The sequence below is a fragment of the Tachysurus vachellii genome, chromosome 23, assembly GCF_030014155.1.
Source record: "Tachysurus vachellii isolate PV-2020 chromosome 23, HZAU_Pvac_v1, whole genome shotgun sequence".
NCBI classification, from domain to species: domain Eukaryota; kingdom Metazoa; phylum Chordata; class Actinopteri; order Siluriformes; family Bagridae; genus Tachysurus; species Tachysurus vachellii.
The window spans coordinates 3,605,987-3,623,174 of record NC_083482.1 but is presented as its reverse complement, the minus strand read 5'-3'; positions in this window follow the sequence as shown (position 1 = coordinate 3,623,174).

Below are 17,188 nucleotides of genomic sequence, written 5' to 3'. Positions count from 1 at the left end.
TTTGTCTGTCTGTCTTTCTCTGCTGTCCTCATGGCCAACTGATGTTAGTGCAAAGTGAATGAGCTGTATAAACCTTATCCACATTATCTTGAGATTCGAGATTCGCATTCCTTACTCCTGAGCGAGACACACACACACACACACACACACACACACACACACACAGTACCACAAAGACTGGATCGATATCTGTCGTCTGAAGCGCTTTGTGCCTCTCTTCCCCTCCCACCGGGGCGATCAGTCATGCACAGCTGCAGAACAGAGAGACTTAAAGCTACTAAAGAAAACCTGGAAATTGTCAGCTATTTTTTTCTCACACCCACACCAGCGCAACCCTTCAGTAGGAAATGTTAAGAGAGAATCTATCTATCCATCCATCCATCCATCCATCCATCCATCCACCTGACTGATTTTTTTATTTGTATTCATCTCTCATGCTCATTCTGCTTTCCCCCGGTCTGTCCATTCAATTATCTTCCATTTTATACATCCAATTCTACATTTGTTGTACAACCTGTTTGTTGTTCTTTCTGTTTTCCTATCCGCACGCGTGTGTGTGTGCGTGTGTGTGTGTGTGTGTGTGTGTGTGTGTCACCCTGCTCTCCCTCTCTCCTTGGTGTTCATCCTACATGTATATCAGGTTGCACTAGAAACAAGCTCATTAATACTGTAGGAAATGTTCGAGGCGTCGGAACAAAGCCAGCAAAGGTCTGTATTTACAGTGAGTTGGGTTTCTGTACCTGGACCTTTCTCTCAAACACACTCCAGATTTATGTTAGTTTTAAATGGAACTCTTGTAAGAAGGTGGAATTAAATTTAGGTCACACCAAGAAGTCTGTAAATGTGCTCAGCTTCCCATATGGTAGTGCCTGGAATCCATACACACACACACACACACACACACACACACACACACACACACACAGAGAGAGAGTCCGAACCCAGACAGCCCATCTTATCCGTCATTTCCTTTCACTTTGCCCTCTGCTTGTGTACACACACCGTTCTTTTCCTCTCACCGACATTAACGTGTTCATTCCTCCATCCACTGGTTCATTTGCCTTCAACCTTGTGGGACTTTGTTTACAGGAATCTTCACTTTAATTATTAATCATCTCCACTCGGCTGCTTTCACACTCAGCTTTTTAATAGGAATTTCTTTTTAAGAACAAACCCCTTGGGTTGCCAGGCTTTAGAGTTAAATCCCCATTTAAGACTACAAAACTGAAGTTGTATCAGGTTACATCATGGTAGTTAACTTTAGTGTTCATGTTAAACTTTCATGACTAGAAAGAAACTCAGAAATCCTGGCAGGTTTCATCATGTTGGCTGCTGTAACTTGTTTAAACCGCAAGTGAACATTGACCTGAAAAAGAAAAGAAAAAAAAAAAGCAAACAAACCGAAAACAAATTCTGTCAATTATCTGTAAACCCTACTGAATTGTGTGTGTGTGTGTCCATCCTTTCTCAGTAATTGCCCCATTACTCGAGTGTGTTATCAGCGCTCATCTCTCCCATTAGAGTCAGTCACAACCCCCTTTACTGCTCTCCGTCTCCTCTTTTAATGCAGTTACATTAACCTACAGAGCAAACACACACACACACACACACCTTTCAGTGACTGAGCGGTGGAGATGAAGAGAGAGAGACATAAACGACTAAACCGAATGACTGCTGTCATTATCACTAATCTCTCAATAGCTGTCTTTCTGTCTCCATTTTTGTCTGCATTTCTATTTCTGTTGTCTGTCTCTGTTTTTGTCTGTACTCTTTTTCTTTCCTTCTTTCTTTCTTTCTTTCTTGCCTTCTTTGTTTTCCTCTTATTTTCCTTTTGGAAGTCATTCTGCCTTTTATTTTGTTCCCCTTGTGATTTCTCTGTGTTGTTCTTTGTATTTTTTCCAGTCTTTTTCTGTCCATCTATCTGTACATGTTTGTCTGTTTGTTTGTCTTGCTGATTGCTACGCTGTGTGTCTGTCTTTCTTTGTATCCTTCTGTCTGTTTTCAGTGTATTACACTGAGTCTGTCTGTCTGTCTGTCTGTCTGTCTGCTCCTAGCTAAGCCGTGTCCTCCGCTGTCTGATGAATGAGTCTGGACTGATTAATGGCCTCTTTAGATAACGCTCTAGCGAATTGTTTGGGCTTGTTGTGCGTCAAAGAGAAGCATTTAATACACTGACCAACACTAAAGTGGGATAATTGCCCTCTCTCTCTTTCTGTGTGTGTGTGTGTGTGTGCTTTAGCACAAAGAGGGAGCATTATATGCATTAGAAAGGCAGAGAGTTGTCGATCAGCATCCAGCACAAAGGGGGGAAATACAAGGACCCTACATATTGTGATGACTAGAAAGCTGGATAATTTGTTATTTCAATAACAACAGTTTTTAGTGATGTCTAATCCCCTGTTTGAGAATGCCATGTAGATATAAAGTGTTGTGTGGATCGTTTTGTCGTGTTTTTTTTTTTTATAAATAAAATAGAGACATAATTTGATCCAAACCAATCAGGGACCATGGAGATCTGAATAACTGAGAGCTTAACCTAGAGCACTTAAACACTCTCATTCCACACCATCTGTGGAGGTTGGTGTGGAGATACGGTGCAGCACATAATCTGCATCAGCTATGACTGTGTTAAGAAAGAACCTTTCACTGTGGCTCGTTCAACAGTGAATAGCCTGCCATACTGGCTTGATACAGTAGTGTGTGAGGGAGAAAGTGAATGCAATTCTTTTTTTTTTTTCCATTACAAAATCCTGGCTTCCAGTCACACTAATAAATTAACACTGCACCACTTTGGTTTTCTGCATCGCTACGTTCTGCCGGGTAGCATTCCACCCCGCATATGCTACTAATTGTAATGCTAATGAAATGGCGAGATGGGACGGATTATACGGTCTTGGAGTGGGCTGGAGGGGGCAAATGGAGACTGGGAGAGGGAGCACAAAAAGAGCAGATAGGGAGGGAGGGAAAGATATCCCATCTTAATAGGATGGAGCCGAGAACAAAGACAGAGACGTCAGGCCTCACAGTCAGAGTTCTTATCAAATGGCTACCGTATACAATGGGATACGCCAGTCAAACATTCGCACTTGTATCTGTGTACTTGTTGAACCCGAACAAGAACAGAATGACTTTTAGCTGGTTCTCAAATTCATATCAGGAACTGGGTAAATATTGGATTCTTTCTTTTTTACTCACTCAATGGCAACATTTTGTCAACATCCGAACAGCTGATCATCGTAGAACCAGAGGTGCAGTGAGGGGAGATTGCATCATTCCCTTTAGGAAAAGTGTATTTGGCCAAACTGCTTTTTCTGTTCGAGCTGCTACTCAGTGGAACCTTAAACCCCTATAAACATCAGAAACCTGAACACGTATAGTACATTTAAGATCCAGTTAAAGAAGTGGTTCGTTATTAACCAGAGCTGTCAACATTAGCTTAGTTTTTGACCTGCTCGTGTTGCCCCCTGATGGTTTTTTGTTTATTGTGTGTGTGTGTTCATGTATTTGTCTGATGTTTGTTTGATTGCTGGCGTCTTGTGTTTCTAATTTACATCATAGCTAATACTTACAGTAGTACTTTTATTAAATGTATTGTAGCTTTATTGTTATTTCAATATGTACTTTTATTTACTTTTATCTTTTTTAGGGTGACTATTACCATCTGTTTAGGGACTACAGGTGAAAAATAGCCATCTGGCTAACTCTGGCATATTGACAGAAATGTTTATTAATATGCATTGTCCCTGAAATAAATAAATAAACAAACAAATAAACATTGGTTTACCTCATAGGATGTCTTTTGTCTATATGAGATTGAAGAGAGGAAGTCCCCATGAAGCTATAAATACCATCGTCCAAAACACATGCATACAATTTGGCAAAGTTTCCTGCTGGTTATTTCATACTGGTAGGTCAGAAGGAGAACAGCGTCTAAAACCTGACTTTCTGGCCCTATCAGCTGCTAGCCAACTGCTTCTCATTCATCATCTATAGACAGCTGTAGACCTTTGTGACACAAATCCAGACAAGCACAAATTTGTGTTATTGTTGTGTGTTCAGGCTGGTTGGATGTTTGAAATCAGAATGGCAAAACGAATTTAGCTCCAGATTTATCCATTTCTATATCTTTCATAACAAAACCGCGATCACACTGGATACAGAATTTGGCTTGACAGAGAAAAACTTAAAATCCAACGTACTGTAGCTTACCATCGAAGAAGTGTGTGTGCGCACACAAGTCAGTTCTGTAATCCAGTCCATGCCACTCTGGTTTTAACGCTCCAGCCATCTACAGAGACGTCATTAAGCTGCCAAAATGTTTTGCACTCTTACTGCTCTTCGTATGTCGGCATTATAACAGAAGGATTGCTCCTAACCACCTGAAACATATTACAAAAACTCCCACACTGGCAAAATTACAACCTTGGCCATAGACTTGTTATAAAAGACCATAAATTGACCCGAGTGTACATTTATAAAGCCCTTTCACACGTTCCTCAATTCTAGGGCATCTCAAAGATGCTTTATGGCAGAAAAAAATCTATATCCTCCTACCCAAAGCCCTTGGTCTTCTTGATTGGAATCCATCATGTAATGAAATGAACAAGTCATAAAGGAGTACATCCAAGAAGTCCTACAAGTCCAGGGGTGGTTTAGAAGGATTCTTCCACATCGCTATCGACTGCCAGATTCATCTTTGATTGAGACCTGTGGCTATGTAAGGTTTATAGTACAGGGGTCTTCAATCCTATCCAGACTGGTGTGGCTTCAGACTTTTACTCCGGTCACACGAGAGGCACACTTGAGGTTTTTGGAGACTAAGATGAACTGGTATGAAGGTTGTATGGGAGCAGTGTTGCCCGGTACCAAGATTCCTGAATTTATATCAAACACAAATGGAATGGATACACTGACTGGAGGGTTCTCAAAAACCCCTCATTGTGCTTATGACTACCACATCATAGCTGCCAATAGACTGAAAGGCCGTACACGTGAGGACATGATGATCCAGCGGTGAATTATTCCTGGTAAACCTTCTGGATTCCTGATCAGAAGTTCGGGGTTTGAGTCCACAAGCTACTGAGGCTTCAACGTTGGGTCCTTGAGTAAGGTCCTTAACCTCACCTGCTCCAGGGCTGTCCTATGGCTTGACCCTGTGCTCTGACCCCTGGGAAGAGAGTGAGAGACTAATGGTTAGAGAGTCTGACTCCTAACCCTAAGGTTGGGGGTTCGAGTCTCGGGCCGGCCATGACTGAAGTGCCCTTGAGCAAGGCACCCCGGGCGCCGCAGCATAAATGGCTGCCCACTGCTCCGGGTGTGTGTTCACGGTGTGTGTGTTCACTGCTGTGTGTGTGCACTTTGAATGGGTTAAATGCAGAGAACAAATTCTGACTATGGGTCACCATACTTAGCCGTATGACACGTTATCATGGTGGCATGATGGTGAAGCAGGTCCAGATGTGAATGGTGCACTGTGATGAACCAACATCACATCCGGGAAGTATTCCAGTCTCATGCCCAGTGTTCCCTTGACCAGGCTGAAGTGCTTATTAAAGATCAATCACACAGGATCCAGAAATGCTAATGTTTCCTTCTAACTGGCAAGAAGTAAACCCAAAAGTACACACAATGTTAATCCAAAAGTAAAAAACCTCTTTTGTACTTCCTGAGTGTATCTCTGTTTTGTATTTTTGTTGACCTTTTGAATTGGAAATTGTGTACCTGTCTGTCTTTTAGATTTAGGTCCAAATCAGAGTCAGATCACCAACGGACCACCAACAGCATTGGTCTAGTTTCATTAGATTCTATGGAACCCTGGTACTTTTGCCTTCATTTTCAACTCCCCTAAACACAACACAACTGGTTTAAACTTTGGCTTGGTACCTTGGTGCACTTCCCGGTGCTGTTTCAGACTCCAGTCCTAGCATAAAACGCTTTGTCTGTCCACAAAGATGAAATAGAAATAAGACTTACAATAGTAGATTTTGTATGATTGCTGTGTGTGTGTGTGTCTGCCCTACGCTTGCTCTGTGCTCAACTGTCTGATTAATGAGTCCGGACCATTTAATGTCCTCTATCGTTATCATTCTGATGAGTTGTTTGTTTGTGCTGTGCGTCAATTGAGCCATTTATGCAATTAATACACAGACGGACACTAATGTGGGATAATTGCTGAGTGTGTTGTGCTTTGGCACAAAGAGTGAGCGTTATATTCATCGAGTGAGCATATATAACCGTCAACAGGATCCCGGAAACTCTATTTGCCTTGAATGAAAACAACGCATAAACTGATTGCGTCGTGTCCAAATAGACAGATGCAAGTCTTGCACTCGTTCCTTCGCGCTTGCTTTGCATGATTGGCTCCAAATTATTATTATTTTTTTCTGGAATGATCTTCCAGTTGTCACGGCAAGCAGCACGGCAGTGAAGATAAATTAGACTTTCTAGAACATAATAAAGGTATGACCCCTGGAGCATCTACTTGATCTTAGCAGCTCTGTTAATCTTGCAATTAACCTAGAGAGGTGCTTCATTCTCGCTCTATAACACACACACACACACAATTCTTTTCCGATTTTCCCCAACACATTACCCGGGCTCATATCTGTCTGCTCCTAAGAGGAAGACCTAATCGGATCAATCTCAGCCTTGAGGCACCGATGGTAATTTCTTCTTGAGAAACCAATGACCTGAGACAACAAAAGCAAATTAGGAAGAATTTGGACTGGGGAAAGAAAAAAAAAGAACAGGAAGTGGCTGCTTAATCCTGATCCGTGAATTAGAATTGGTGTATTGGATCCCATCTTGGAATGCTAGTGCCTGAACTAGGAAGAATTCCAACCAGTCAGTTGCAGAGCATCATGTTTAAGCACAATAACACAGGTTTAGGGGTAACCAAAGGAATCACAAGGGATACAGGAAGAATATAAGGAAGTCCACATAAACAGTATTCTTAGGGAATTCCGTAGTATAACATTGTCAAGTCAAGTCAAGAAGCTTTTATTGTCATTTCAACCATATATAGCTGTTGCAGTACACAATGAAATGAGACAATGTTTCTACAGAATCAGGGTGCTACATAGAACAAAGACAGAGCTAAGGACTTGTAAGTAGTCTTAGCCACATAAAGTGCAACTGTGCAACTTGGTGCAAACAGTGCAGGACAAGACAAACAAGACAGACAAGACAGTGCAGGTCAAAAGACAGTGCAATACAATACACAAGGGACAATAAACAGTAAATAAAAAACAGCGCCGACCGACCAGTGTAAATACTGTATGTGAATACTGAATGTTCAAACAATATTTTGTGCGGTAACATCAGAATAAACAGTTTCTTGCAGCAGGTCCTTGAGATAATATAAAGAATTGTGCAAAAACAGCAAATGACTGAAATATTGTATAGTATGTGCAAAACGGCTGAAATGTTGGACAGTTTGTGCAAAACAGCATGTAACCAGTTTGATGGATGTAAGCAGCATGTAAACAGTTTGATGTGTCAGTGTGTGTGTTTTGTGTAGGTCCATACAGATTATATGTGTGTATGTTGTGCGCAGTACAGTTCAGTTCAATTATTAAGGAGTCTGATGGCTTGTGGGAAGAAACTGTTACACAGCGAATGCTGCGGTACCTTTTTCCAGACGGCAGTGTGTGAGGGGTGTGTGGGGTCATCCACAATGCAAGGTCCCTTGTGCTCATGGAATCATACCACATGTTGTATGGATGGTGAAGTTGAGGCAGGTATCTGTTTTAAGTGAGACAAGAAGTTATTTCAAGATTCTGAGACAGAATTTTGTCACACGGTAAGAACACAAAGTACGAATGAATAAACAGGATACAACAGATTTTTGGATATTGGCTTAAAATGTCCTTCTATGTTTTATTTGTTTAGAGTTGTGTCATGTTGCAGAAGATCCTCAAAACAAGCTCTAGGTTTGATGTTCGATCGTCTGACCAATCAGAATCCAGAATGCAGCAGCGCCGTCACGGTATATGATCACAGTTTGTATAATGAACAAAGCAGTAAGAAAATTGAGTTAAGCAAACATTAGACAAACTGCATGAAGTCTTGAGTCTTAATGCCACTCACTGAGTGGTGTATCAGGGTGTTTGTACATTTTGTTACATCATTTTGTCTACAGTGTTTTGAGCTTCAAACATTAGTTTGGTGGATTAAGTCTTTTAGGAAGAGTGAAAGCAGTGAGCATAATTGTCCTGATGACCTGATCCTCAGAATCCCTCAGACTTTACAATCTGTACACTTACACCTGGCTTTTTACACCTGGTCACTTCATGCGTTTTCTGTGATCCGATAGCTATCCCATGGTAAAAAGACCAGGTCTAAATGCCCTCCGAAACGTTTTCGAGACAGATATAAATCCGACGGTACAAACCCCTTCAGGCGGTGGTCTGGGACGCATTTCAGATGAAACTGGACAAGTGTAAATGAATGTGGTTGTTCAAGCCACATACGTCAGCGCTATACTCCTCCCAAACGGAAGTACGTCACTCGCAGGTGATCTTTCACCCAGGTGTCTCGTTGGGTCTTAAAATGCGCTGCTGTTGCAGCAAAAATGCAGCAAACAGTAAATGCTGTTTTTTGTAGCATAACCATCGTAACGAGTTTTTTTGTCTTCTTTTTGATTGCGTTCTGAAAACCGCATACACCAAAGCGTGTTCCATTTCAATTACCCCGGAAATGAGGTAAAATATATTTGCATTTTGGGCGGGAGTAGAAAGATCGGATGGATATCTGATTCGCCGAGACGCATTTATGTGGCCTGATGTAAATGGAACAGTTTTAACAAGTCAGATAGCTATCGGATCAGAGACCTCACATGAAGTGACCAGGTGTAAGCCATTAAAAAAGGCTTAATATTTTGTACCTGAACAGTTTTGTCACTGTTTCATTTCCTAAAGGGCTCCTGTCTCACTGGGGAGTGCACATTAGACGTTGCAAAAATGAACTCGCAAATGCTTTCAAATGGGAATCGATGTTCCAGGAAGGAGTAACGTTCTGTACGTTCTGCTCAACCCTGACATAAAGCTTTAGAGTCCTAGTGTGACTCTGTTGTCCAATATTGACGATGACCGTGATCTTCAGTATGCGCATCATATACAACAAAATTTCATTTTCTACAGCATCCTGAAGTGTCATTGTTTCCATAGTAACAGCTCATATGCAGGTACTTTTCTATTTTACAGATTATGAGTCTAATAATAAATGTATAAGAAAAATTGGTTTGTGAACAAAAGAAACTGTGTAATGTATTCAGGAAGGAGTCGTTGTAGTTTTCCACCACTGGAAATCTTTAGGACTTAATCTTTTTTTTTTCTTTCAAGCAAAAAGCAAAGGAGTGAAGGATGTTTATAGCTGCTATAATGTAAAGGCTAAGAGGACATCATTTCTGTAATAAACAATAATAAACAGTAAACCTTAGATGTACGAGATTAACAAAATACTTCAGGCGTCAACTTTGGAGTTGTAACGCATCATACCACACCGTCATTTACTCTCTCACTCACTCATTTTCTACCGCTTATCCGAACTACCTCAGGTCACGGGGAGCCTGTGCCTATCTCAGGTGTCATGGGGCATCAAGGCAGGATACACCCTGGACGGAGTGCCAACCCATCGCAGGGCACACACACACTCATTCACTCATGCACTCACACACTACGGACAATTTTCCAGAGATGCCAATCAACCTACCATGCATGTCTTTGGACCGGGGGAGGAAACCGGAGTACCCGGAGGAAACCCCCGAGGCACGGGGAGAACATGCAAACTCCACACACACAAGGTGGAGGCGGGAATCGAACCCCCAACCCTGGAGGTGTGAGGCGAACGTGCTAACCACTAAGCCACCGTGCCCCCTGCCGTCATTTCTTGGTTTCCCATTAAAAAATCAAAATAAAAAACACGCCTTGTGAAGAAAAAAAAAAGTTAATTAAGGAATAAAACACATCAGAGAAGTGAATATAAATTCTGATTCCAAAATGTTGATCCAGGATCCATTATCCTGTCTCCTTGGACTGGACGTTCTGAAATCTGATGGTAATTGATGTGCTGTATCCAATTATATGACTAATGATCAAGGTTTTTTAGCTTAGAGCTGCATTTGAACTTTCATCTCTCTTGCCTGTGTCTATTCATAGGATGAAAGCTTAAAGATGGACGATTTTCCCCTTGCTCACTATATCAGTATTATTGGTGAAAGCCTGAAAATCAATAATTGTAATTTTGTTCTTATATATATTTGAAATCCTTTAATATGCTGTGACCCAATAAACAGTGCTTCGACCCAGTAAACCCTTTCACTACTCCTGTGCAGAAACTACTGCTTCTCCTACATTAATTAAATCAGAATCCATCTCCGGGGTCTCACAGGGAGGATCTGTTTACAACGTTACGACCCAAGATCAATTATAACGGGGTAGGATTTGAAAGGTCGGCTTGTTTTTGATTTCGCTCTCGGAGACCCTTTAGTTATTCCTGGATTCATATCTAAAACGAGCTTTGAATCGGATCCGAAGTGCACTTCGTCTTTTGAGAGTAAAATGTAGCTGATCATGGCGATTGAATAAAACACCTCAGCTGCATCAATAATAAATCAAAGCATGTGTGTGTGCATGTGTGTGTGTGTGGGCTAATGGCTGCAAATACTGGAATTTCAAATCAAAAGAATATGAATAACGTCGTAGACTGAGATCAGTCTTAATCAAGGTGGTATGCAATTAGATTGTGAAGGTTGTTGAGTACCATAGTACTATCCGACTATCTGTATCTCACTCACTCTCTCACTCATTTTCTACCGTTTATCCGAACTACCTCGGGTCACGGGGAGCCTGTGCCTATCTCAGGCGTCATCGGGCATCAATGCAGGATACACCCTGGACGGAGTGCCAACCCATCGCAGGGCACACACACACACTCTCATTCACTCACGCAATCACACACTACGGACAATTTTCCAGAGATGCCAATCAACCTACCATGCATGTCTTTGGACCGGGGGAGGAAACCGGAGTACCCGGAGGAAACCCCCGAGGCTCGGGAAGAAAATGCAAACTCCACACACACAAGGTGGAGGCGGGAATCGAACCCCAACCCTGGAGGTGTGAGGCGAACATGCTAACCACTAAGCCACCGTTTTGCTGTGCTTCAGGAAACAAGATCCTGCTGAAAGAGGACACTGGATTAAGGGAATATTGCCATGATCTTTACACTTGCCCAACTTTGAGACCTGTCTGTTCTCTATACTGCCCCCTAATGTATTACACCCCATGACCGGTGGCACTGTAAAGAGATGATAATGTACTGTATTTTGACCACGTAGCCAAAGTTGAAGTTGAATTCACGGCGTTTTAATTCTAACTCTTGAAATAAAAATTCCACCAATGGTGTGAACTCTTAAAAGGTCGAGGTTTAATAATTTCGTCGCTGTCGGGCGGAAACCTCGTATGTCCAAATTTGGTCAATTCCATATTTTTTCACATATCGATGCTATTGGTCAGTCCCCACGTGGGTCTGTTATTTTTACAAGTTATTAACCAATCTAAAGTCTTGAAAATAGCTTGAGCGCAAATCTCATAACTCCATTGGACACTTCAACTGTCCACCTCTTCCTCACTCTGCGGGAGAGCTTCGCGGCATATTTCTCCTCAAGAAGAGTCGCAACGAATCAACACGTCTTCTGAGGTAAATGTCTTCAAAACACTGAGCTCAAATAAAAAAAATCTTGACCCCCGCTAGATCTGGTGCTCGTCTGAGGACAGGAATTTAGCGCAAGACAACCCACTGTGCACTGCAGATAAGGTACGGCGTTTTTTTAATTTCCTGAAAAGTAATGGTTTTGGAGATACGAGGATTCCGCCCGACAGTGACGATATGTTAATTCTACACATTTAAGAAGTATGTTCAGGGAACAAATCCCAGGTTTCTTTCTCATGCTGAAATCCTTCACTGTCTACTCGTCAGTCAATATCACAGCTACATCAAAAACATGGAAAGAAACACGAGCAAACTTTCCGTTCTTATTCGTCTCATTTAATCCTTAAGAAATCACGTGATTCAACCGGACTCACACAGAGGGAGTGAATTCTGTGGAACTAAAGGCATTTTTTCTGTTTTTTTCTTTTATTAGGATGACTCATGGAAAACGATGATGACTCAGACACTGAGCTGTTCATTGTATTCAAACATTAATGGAAAATATTTGAAGTATTTTATTTCAAGGTAAAAGTGTCAATTTTTTTTATTTAATTTTAATTTTTATTTTTTTTTTGTTTTTTTATCACCAAGGTGTCACCAAGATGACTGTGGGGTTTAGACTTGGAGGAAAAACACTAAAGTTACATTTTCTTTTCATATAACAGTCAAAGGTCTGAAGCTGTAAGATAAACTCTGAAGCTGATAAGATAAATCTCTTTGGACATTTGTATATTTTAAATAGTTTGTGTTTGTTTTATATTGTAAAGCTTTAGATTTAATCGCGTTCTTGTTTTTGGATCAGCTCGGTGTCTCCTCGGGTGCCAGATGTTGCAAATATTTGGACTTTTTAAACAAGACTGAAATAAAATGCCTTTGTTTAACACCAATTTTAGACTTTTCACACACCTGCGTCTTACTACAGAGAAGAAAGAAACGTTCCTGAAGAGCGACATGAGCTTTGTCCTTTGTTCCTATAAATGGATTTTTGTTGGTTTCCATGGAACTGTAGAGGAAGCTACCCAGCTCTGTCCCGGATACAGTGCTTCCCTTCAATCCGTGAGTTATGGGAAACAGGAAGCTATCCGCTTACCCCGTGTCCTGTCTCTGAGGTCACTGCTTGTACGCTTCCTCTGGAGAAGAGCGTATGGGAAAATTTGGGAAGAAAATGGGGGGAAAAAAGATAAACCTCTACAGTAGGTGTGTAACGGTTTATTTATATATACCAGTATAGCCCTGCTGAAATCTGATTGGTCAAGAGAAGTATGAAATATGTTTCTGTTTCTATGGTAACAAAATACACTCGTATGACAGATGTGTGAGATAAACAGAGGTGTAAATGTGTGGAATAGTTAATGATTGATTATGAACATTTATTTTAGCGTTTACGAAAGAAGTCTCCAGACACAAACACAGAGCGACAGATGGACAGAGAGACACACACACAGACAGAGAGACACACACAGACAGAGAGACAGACACACACACAGACAGAGAGACAGACACACACACAGACAGAGAGACAGACACACACACAGACAGAGTGACAGACACACACAGACACAGATATACACACAGACAGAGAGACAGACACACACAGACAGAGTGACAGACACAGACAGACAGAGATACACACACAGACAGAGTGACAGACACACACACAGACAGAGTGACAGACACACACACAGCCAGAGTGACAGACACACACAGACACAGATATACACACAGACAGAGAGACAGACACACACAGACAGAGTGACAGACACAGACAGACAGAGATACACACACAGACAGAGTGACAGACACACACACAGACAGAGTGACAGACACACACAGACAGAGTGACAGACACACACAGACAGAGAGACAGACACACACACAGACAGAGTGACAGACACAGACAGAGTGACAGACACACACACAGACAGAGTGACAGACACACACACAGACAGAGTGACAGACACACACAGACAGAGAGACAGACACACACAGACAGAGAGACAGACACACACACAGACAGAGATATACACACAGACAGAGAGACAGACACACACAGACAGAGTGACAGACACAGACAGACAGAGATACACACACAGACAGAGTGACAGACACACACACAGACAGAGTGACAGACACACACACAGACAGAGTGACAGACACACACACAGACAGAGAGACAGACACACACAGACAGAGTGACAGACACACACACAGACAGAGAGACAGACACACACAGACAGAGTGACAGACACACACACAGACAGAGTGACAGACACACACAGACAGAGTGACAGACACACACACACAGACAGAGAGACAGACACACACAGACAGAGAGACAGACACACACAGACAGAGTGACAGACACACACACAGACAGAGTGACAGACACACACACAGACAGAGTGACAGACACACACACAGACAGAGAGACAGACACACACAGACAGAGAGACAGACACACACAGACAGAGTGACAGACACACACACAGACAGAGTGACAGACACACACAGACAGAGTGACAGACACACACAGACAGAGTGACAGACACACACACAGACAGAGTGACAGACACACACAGACAGAGTGACAGACACACACAGACAGAGTGACAGACACACACAGACAGAGTGACAGACACACACACAGACAGAGAGACAGACACACACATACAGAGAGACAGACACACACATCTGATTGGTCAAGAGAAGTATGAAATATGTTTCTGTTTCTATGGTAACAAAATACACTCGTATGACAGATGTGTGAGATAAACAGAGGTGTAAATGTGTGGAATAGTTAATGATTGATTATGAACTTTTATTTTAGCGTTTACGAAAGAAGTCTCCAGACACAAACACAGAGCGACAGATGGACAGAGAGACACACACACAGAGACAGAAAGACACACACAGACAGAGAGACAGACACACACACAGACAGAGAGACAGACACACACATTGACAGAGAGACAGACACACACACAGACAGAGTGACAGACACACACAGACACAGATATACACACAGACAGAGAGACAGACACACACAGACAGAGTGACAGACACAGACAGACAGAGATACACACACAGACAGAGTGACAGACACACACACAGACAGAGTGACAGACACACACACAGCCAGAGTGACAGACACACACAGACAGAGAGACAGACACACACACAGACAGAGATATACACACAGACAGAGAGACAGACACACACAGACAGAGTGACAGACACAGACAGACAGAGATACACACACAGACAGAGTGACAGACACACACACAGACAGAGTGACAGACACACACACAGCCAGAGTGACAGACACACACAGACAGAGAGACAGACACACACACAGACAGAGTGACAGACACACACACAGACAGAGTGACAGACACACACACAGACAGAGTGACAGACACACACAGACAGAGTGACAGACACACACACAGACAGAGTTACAGACACACACACAGACAGAGAGACAGACACACACAGACAGAGTGACAGACACACACACAGACAGAGTGACAGACACACACAGACAGAGTGACAGACACACACAGACAGAGTGACAGACACACACACACAGACAGAGAGACAGACACACACAGACAGAGTGACAGACACACAGAGACAGAGTGACAGACACACACACAGACAGAGTGACAGACACACACACACACACAGACAGAGAGACAGACACACACAGACAGAGAGACAGACACACACAGACAGAGTGACAGACACACACACAGACAGAGTGACAGACACACACAGACAGAGTGACAGACACACACAGACAGAGTGACAGACACACACACAGACAGAGTGACAGACACACACAGACAGAGTGACAGACACACACAGACAGAGTGACAGACACACACAGACAGAGTGACAGACACACACACAGACAGAGAGACAGACACACACATACAGAGAGACAGACACACACAGACAGAGTGACAGACACACACACAGACAGAGTGACAGACACACACAGACAGAGAGACAGACACACACACAGACAGAGATATACACACAGACAGAGAGACAGACACACACAGACAGAGTGACAGACACAGACAGACAGAGATACACACACAGACAGAGTGACAGACACACACACAGACAGAGTGACAGACACACACACAGCCAGAGTGACAGACACACACAGACAGAGAGACAGACACACACACAGACAGAGATATACACACAGACAGAGAGACAGACACACACAGACAGAGTGACAGACACAGACAGACAGAGATACACACACAGACAGAGTGACAGACACACACACAGACAGAGTGACAGACACACACACAGACAGAGTGACAGACACACACAGACAGAGAGACAGACACACACACAGACAGAGTGACAGACACAGACAGAGTGACAGACACACACACAGACAGAGTGACAGACACACACACAGACAGAGTGACAGACACACACACAGACAGAGTTACAGACACACACACAGACAGAGAGACAGACACACACAGACAGAGTGACAGACACACACACAGACAGAGAGACAGACACACACAGACAGAGTGACAGACACACACAGACAGAGTGACAGACACACACAGACAGAGTGACAGACACACACACACAGACAGAGAGACAGACACACACAGACAGAGAGACAGACACACACAGACAGAGTGACAGACACACAGAGACAGAGTGACAGACACACACACAGACAGAGTGACAGACACACACACACACACAGACAGAGAGACAGACACAGACAGAGAGACAGACACACACAGACAGAGTGACAGACACACACACAGACAGAGTGACAGACACACACAGACAGAGTGACAGACACACACAGACAGAGTGACAGACACACACACAGACAGAGTGACAGACACACACAGACAGAGTGACAGACACACACAGACAGAGTGACAGACACACACAGACAGAGTGACAGACACACACACAGACAGAGAGACAGACACACACATACAGAGAGACAGACACACACAGACAGAGTGACAGACACACACACAGACAGAGTGACAGACACACACAGACAGAGTGACAGACACACAGAGACAGAGAGACAGACACACACAGAGACAGAGAGACAGACACACACAGACAGAGTGACAGACACACACAGACAGAGAGACAGACACACACAGACAGAGTGACAGACACACACACAGACAGACACAGAGGGAGAGACAAACCCACAGAGAGAGACAGATACAGTGCTGAAAGAAAATGATCACTCGTTGCGTTCTTTTTCGGATCCATTGACATATCCTTCTAAATTCACAGTACAGTGAGAGAGTAAAGTGAGTTTCTTCACTGTGACTCACTTGGTCTTTTCTGCTCTTGTTCCATTGGGATGTTTTATGTGCTGAGAGTGTGTGCGATCACGTGGTGTGTGTTTCTTAGCAGTCTTAGTAGTCACTTTGAATCATTAAGACCTTATTGTGGTTTT